Here is a 6,742-nt window from a genome sequence, read left to right on the forward strand (position 1 = left end):
ACTTTAGCAGGTATAGTAAAGGAGCTGCATATTATTTAAATGGTGAAAGACTGCAGAAAGCATCCATGTTCAATGAGTAGTAGACAAGGAAAATGGAATGTTGATCTTCCATTTCAATGGGAGTACTGTATAAAAGGAGGGAGGTCTTGCTAAAACTATACGCAGTTTTAGACCACAGCTGGAATACTGTGAACTGTTTTGGGCCCCTTATCTTAAGAAAAATACACTGACTTTGACTTTGGAGACAGTCCAGGGAAGGTTTATTAGGATGATGCCAGGTCTGTCTTATGAGGTGAGGTTGAGTGGAATATAGAAGAATGAGAGGTGATCTTACTGAAACATGTAAGATTCCTCCTTGACCAGGTAGGTGCAGAATGGTTTCCCCTTGTGAGAGACCCTTGAACCAGAAAGCATCATCTTAGAATAAGGGGTCACACATCCATGACTGAGATGAGAAATTCCTTCTTTCAGAGGGTTGTGAATCTGAGAAAACCTTTGCTACAAGAGGCTGGGTTATTAAGTATATTCAAGGTTGAGATAGACCGATTTTTAATCATTGAGGGAATCGAGAGTTATGGGGAAAAAGGAAAGTAATGGAGGAGGTCGTTATGGCCGCTTGTCTGCCCCTCTTCCATGGTTACGTTCGAGCCCGGGTCTTCCTGGAGAAGGAGCATGCAGTCTACCAACCCCCTCAATCTGTTCAGGGAGAGGTGATCACTGCAGGGAGTGGAGTATCTTATTTTCCCTCGCCCTCCTCTCCACCTTTTGATCATGCAGCATTGGCCTTTGATGTGAAGGGCATTGCTTGTCACTGGCCACGTGGGTGTTTCCTTTCTTCCTGGTGATTGAAACTGAATAAAGATTTGTACACTTGTCTTTCACTGAGTCTCACACCTGCACACACACACACACACACACACACACACACCCACACACACACAATATGGGTGCTGGGGAAAATATAAGCACTACTGCAGTTAGGCAGTAGTGTGGGGGTAAAAAAAGGAGATTTAGTGTCCCCTCATTTTAGGGTGCTGGCTGGCATAAAAAAAATTCACTTCCTAACTCCTCAAAGTCTGTCTGTCATCTACAAGTCACAAGTCAGGAGGAGATTTGCAATACTTCCCATTTGTCTGGAGGAGTTCAGATTTACAACACTCAAGGAGCCTGACACTATCCAGAGCAAAGCAGGCTGCTTGATTAACACCACAACCACAACCTTCCAGTCCCTCCATTAATAATACAAACTTGGCAAGTTTGCATATGTGCCATCTGCAAACTTGCCAAGGTTCCTAATGACCTACCACAACTGCAAACTTCATTTACTAGAGCAACAGATGTTTACAAATTCCAGCACCTATAGGTTTCCTGCCAAACCAGGCATTATCCTGTCTTACCATTCCTCACTGTCCGACTAAAATCATGGTATCTTTCCCTAACAGCACTGTGCTGTATACCCACCACACAGACTGCGGTGGTTTAAGAAGACAGTTCACCGCTACCTCAAGGGCAATAAATGCTGTTCCATCCACTGATGTGCCACATGCCCTTAGTGGATTAAAAATAAAAGTCAAGACTGTGATGCTCTGTCATATTTGTCACAAACACTGAAAAGTCTTGACAAATACTTGATAGACTTGGCACTATCCAGAACAAAGCAGCCTGCTTGATTGGCACATCTGCAAATATTCACTTCCACTACCACCAATGCTCAGTAGTTGCTGTATGAGCCATCTAGGTGATGCACTGCAGAACTTGACCAAAGCTTCAGTGGCAGCACTTCCAGGTCCATGACCACCACTATCAAGGAGGGCAAGAGCAGCAAATACATGGGAATACCATTTCCTGCATGTTTCTTTACAAACTCCTCACCATTCTGTTTGGAATATCTTACTCTTTAAAATCCTGTGAAACTACAACATCAGATGCTCTCAAAATAATATTGCAAGAGAAAGTCTCTTGGGAGAAAGTCCTGGAAATCCCTTCCTAATAGCATTGTGGATGTACTTATACTAAATTGACTGCCGCAATTCACAAAAACAGCTCTCTATAGCCTTCTCAAAGGGAATTAGGCATAGTCTATATATACCAGCCCAGCTAGCAAGGCCAGTATCCCATTAACAAATAACAAAAATTATGATGGGTGCCAGAATTTCTTTCCTCTTTAGGCTATAGTATGAGAGGGAATCAGTAATAATTTCCAGTTTGCAAACCAATGTGTAAGAGAACAGCATAATTAAGGTGAACAATTATAAAGTATTGTTTTAATTTCATTTAGCATTTCGTATCTCGTTCTGGGTGCAACAGTGTTTGGTAGCTTCACTTAGTTGACACCTGATTTATAGGTATGTCTGGTGCTGCTACTGCCCTCCTGCCCTGTTTCTTGAAATGGTTGGTCTCCTGGCTTGAATGTAATGGTTGATTGGAGGATATGCCAGGGTATATGCAGATTGTGTTAGAATGCGATTCTGCTTCTGCTGATAGCCCACTACACCTCATGAATGCCCAGTCTTGAGATACCGGATCTGTTCAAAATCACCATTTAGCATGGCGATAGTGCCACACAATAAGATGGAGAGTATTCTAAATATGAGGATTGGACTTTGTCCCTGTGAAAACTCTGTGGTGATCTCCCTTACGGATACAGTCATGGACAGATGCATCTGCAACTGGCAAATTGGTGAGGATGGGGTAAATGTGCTTTTTTCTTGTGATGATTATCTGATCACTGCTGCAGTGCTAGTCTGGCAGCTATGTGCCCTAGGACCCAACCAGCTCAACATGTGGTGCTGCTACCGAGCTGCTGTTGGTGGTGGACATTAAATCCCCTACTCAGAGTACCATTGCCACCCTCAGTGGTTTCTCCAAGTGCTATTCAACATGGAAGAGTACTGATTTATCAACTAAGGGAGAACAGTAAGTGGTATTCAGCAGGAGGATTCCTTCCTCGTGTTTGATCTCTACGATGCCATGAAACTTCATGCGGTCTGGAGTTAATGTTGAGGACTCCCAGGCCAGCCCCCATCTATATCTCACAGTGCCGCCACCTCTGCTGGGTCTGTCCTGCCAATGGGACAGTATACATCTAGGGATAGTGGTTATGGGACATTGTAAGGTAAGATTCCTGTATGTGATTATGTCAGGCTGACACTTGACTGATCAGTGAGACAGCTCTCCTAATTTTGGCACTAACTCTCCCATATAGAGCATTAATCATAGATTAATATATTTCAGTGAAAGCATTACATCATTCTAAGCTAATTCCATCTGCCTGCATATGGTCTGTATCACTCTATTCCATGTTTACTCATGTGTCTATCAAAATGCCTCTAATTGTTGCTTTCATAACTGCTTCTATTAACTGTCCTGTCAAGGCATTCCAGACACCTACCATCATCTTTGTAAAAAATGCTTACCTCGCACATCTTCCACTTTCCCCCTCATTTTGAACTCCTAGATATTCGATATTTCCACCTTTGGAAAAAGACACTGACTATCCACCCTATCCATGTGTCTCCTAATTAGACTTTCTCAGGTGGCCCCTCAGCCTTTGACACTCCAGTAAAAACGATCTAAGTTTATCCAACCTGAGTCTGTCAGCATCTGTGGAGACAAAGCAGAGTTAATGTTTCAAATTGAGTAATCCTTTTCTTCAGAATTGATTGTAGCTAGCAAAAGGTTGCTGATATGCTGAAGATGGGATGGGTGAAGGGGTAGGAGTAAATGATAGGTGGAGATGGAACCCAGAGAGAGAACATAGGAATTGGGCAACTCCCTCTCCCACTCTGCCAAGGAAAAGACACCTGCACCAATGAACCCCACTGCCGTGTGGCCAAACACGTAAACTCTCCCTCCCACTCTGTCAAGGACATGCAGGTCCTGGGCATCCTCCATTGCCAAGCCCTAAACACCCGGAGGAAGAACATCTCATCTTCCACCTTGGGACCCTGCAACACATGGGATCAATGTGGATTTCATCAGTTTCCTCATTTCCCCTCCCCCCACATTATCCCAGTCCCAAGCCTCCAACTCGGCATCACCCTCTTGATTCATCCATCCCCTTTTCGATCCATCCACTCCACCCTCCCGTCTGATCTATCACCTTCTTCCCCAACTTCATCTACCTATCGCATTTTCAGCTACCTTCCCCCAATCCCACCCCTAACCATTTATCTCTCAGAACCTCGGCCCACAAGCCTCATTCCTGATAAAGGGTTTATGCCTGAAATGTTGATTTTCCTGCTCCTTGGATGCTGCCTGACCTGCTGTGCTTTTCAAGCACCAGAGTCTCGAAACAAAGGAATGAGTAAAGATCAACCTGGGAGTGTAAGTACTTGTTATTGGGACTATTTATAGCTGACAATGGAGTGTTTGTGGTGGCAACGCATGTGATGACAAGGCCTAGTATGTGGGGATGAGTAAGCACATAGGAGAGAGTGCTCAGGCCCAAAGATTATTGAACCAATATTGAATATGCCATTAGTAAGCTTTTGTATCCTCCCCAAAGGCTCTGCATCCTTCCTATAGTGTTGTGACCAGAATTGCATGCAATGGGGGTGGAGGTTGAGGCAGATATGATAAGGGCATTTAAGGGACTTTTAAATAGTATTAAAAAGATGCAAGAAATGGAGGGATATGGACCAAGGGCAGGCTGAAGGGATTAAGTTAATTTGCCATCATGTTCGGCACAGCATCGTGGGCCAAAGGGCCTGTTCATGAGCTGTACTGTTTTATTTTCTCTGTCCTAATACTCCAAATGTGGCCCAACTAAAGTTTAATACAGCTGCAACATGACTTGCCATCTTTTACATTCAGTGCCCCAACTGATGAAGGCAGCATGCTTAATGTCATCCTTACACCTTATCCACTTTGCTTAACCATTTTCAGGTAGCTATGGACTTGCACCCCAGTGTGTCTCTTTAAGTCAATGCTCCCAGGGATCCTGCCATTTACTATATACTTTCCATTTGTACTTAACCTCCCAAAATGCATTACCTCATACTTGACAGGATTAAACTCCATCTGCCATTTCTCTTCCCATCTTTCCATTATCCTGTTGTATCCTTTGACAATTTTTCTCACCGTTCACAACTCCACCAATTTTCATGTCATTTACATGACATTTACTCATTTACTAATCAGATAATCTACATTTTCATCCAAATCATTTATATAAATTACAAACAACAGATGTACTACTGATCCTTGTGGTACACCACTGCTTAGAGGCCTCCAGTTGGAAAAATGCGCTTTCAGAACTACCCTCTGCTTACGACCAAGTTAATTTGTATCAAACTGACCAACCCACTGTGGATCTCATGTAATTTAGTCTTCTGAACCAGTCTACCATGAGCGACCTTGTCAAATGCTTTAGTAAAGCTCATGAAGACAACATCTACTGCCCTACCCTCATCCATCACCTTTGTCACCTCATCAAGAAGCTCAACCAAATTTGTGAGACAAGATCTCCACTGCATAAAGCCATGTTGAATGTCCCTAATAAGTATATTCTCTTCCAAAGATGAGTAAATACTGTCATGAAGACTCTTCTCGAATAATTTTCTTTCCATTGATAACAAGGCCTATAATTTCCTAGATTATCCCTTTTGCCCTTCTTAAATAAAGGAACAACATTGGCTATTCTCCAGCCTTCTGAGACCTCATCTCTGGCAAAAGAGAATACAATTTCTGTCAAGAGTCCAACAATCTCCTCCCTTGCCTCCTTCCTTATCCTTCTTAAAATCAACATGCCATATAATATCAACATACCCCTCCCTAATCTTACCATTATCCATGTCCTTCTTCTTGATGCAAAATATTCATTAAGAGCCTCATCCACATTCACTCGCTCCATGAATAAATTCTCTCTGTCCTTGTGTGGACCCATCTTTTCCCTAGTTACCCTTTAGCTCCTGATATAAATATAAATTGCTTTGGGATTTTACTTAATCCTAATTACCAAGGACAATTCACGGTCCCTTGTAACCCACCTAATTCCATGTTTAAATTCTATTCTGATTCCTTTAGATTTCTCAAGGTCCTTGTCTGATTTCTGTTTCCTAAACCTTACATCTGTTTCCTTTTACTTTTTGACTGAACTTTCAATATCTCTTGTCATCCAGGGTTCCCAAATTTTGCCATCCTTATCTTTCATGCTCACAGGAACATGCTGGTCCTGAACTCTGAACCATTAAGTGGCTCTCTTGTGTCAGATGTGGATGTACCCTCAAACAGCTGTCCCCAGTCTGGTTGCATGGTGGCTCAGTGGTTAGCACTGCTGTCCCACAGCACTAGGGTCCCAGGTTTGATTCCAGCCTTGGGTGACTGTGTGGAGTTTGCACATTCTCCCTGTGTCTGTGTGGGTTTCCTCCAGGTGCTCCAGTTTCCTACCACAGTCTAAAGATGTGCAGGTCAGGTGAATTGGCCATGCTAAATTGTCCATAGTGTTAGGTGCATCAGTCAGAGGGAAATGGGTCTGGGTGGGTTACTTTTCGGAGGGTCGGTATAGACCTTTCTTATTCCTGTGTTTTACCCAGATGGTTTTGCTCGATGAAGCTTCCAAAATATCTTCTGTTAGAGTAGCTGTGACATTTTCTTCAATTAGCAATGCAGGATCTATACCTTGGAACAGAAAGCTGCAAGACCTGACTTACTCTCAATGAGGTTTCTGTTATGTTATTATTCCATGTACTAATCCAGGATCTAAGCTCATCTGCCTTGCATTTATATTCCTTGCATTGAA

Source organism: Chiloscyllium punctatum, chromosome 29, assembly GCF_047496795.1.
Source record: "Chiloscyllium punctatum isolate Juve2018m chromosome 29, sChiPun1.3, whole genome shotgun sequence".
NCBI classification, from domain to species: domain Eukaryota; kingdom Metazoa; phylum Chordata; class Chondrichthyes; order Orectolobiformes; family Hemiscylliidae; genus Chiloscyllium; species Chiloscyllium punctatum.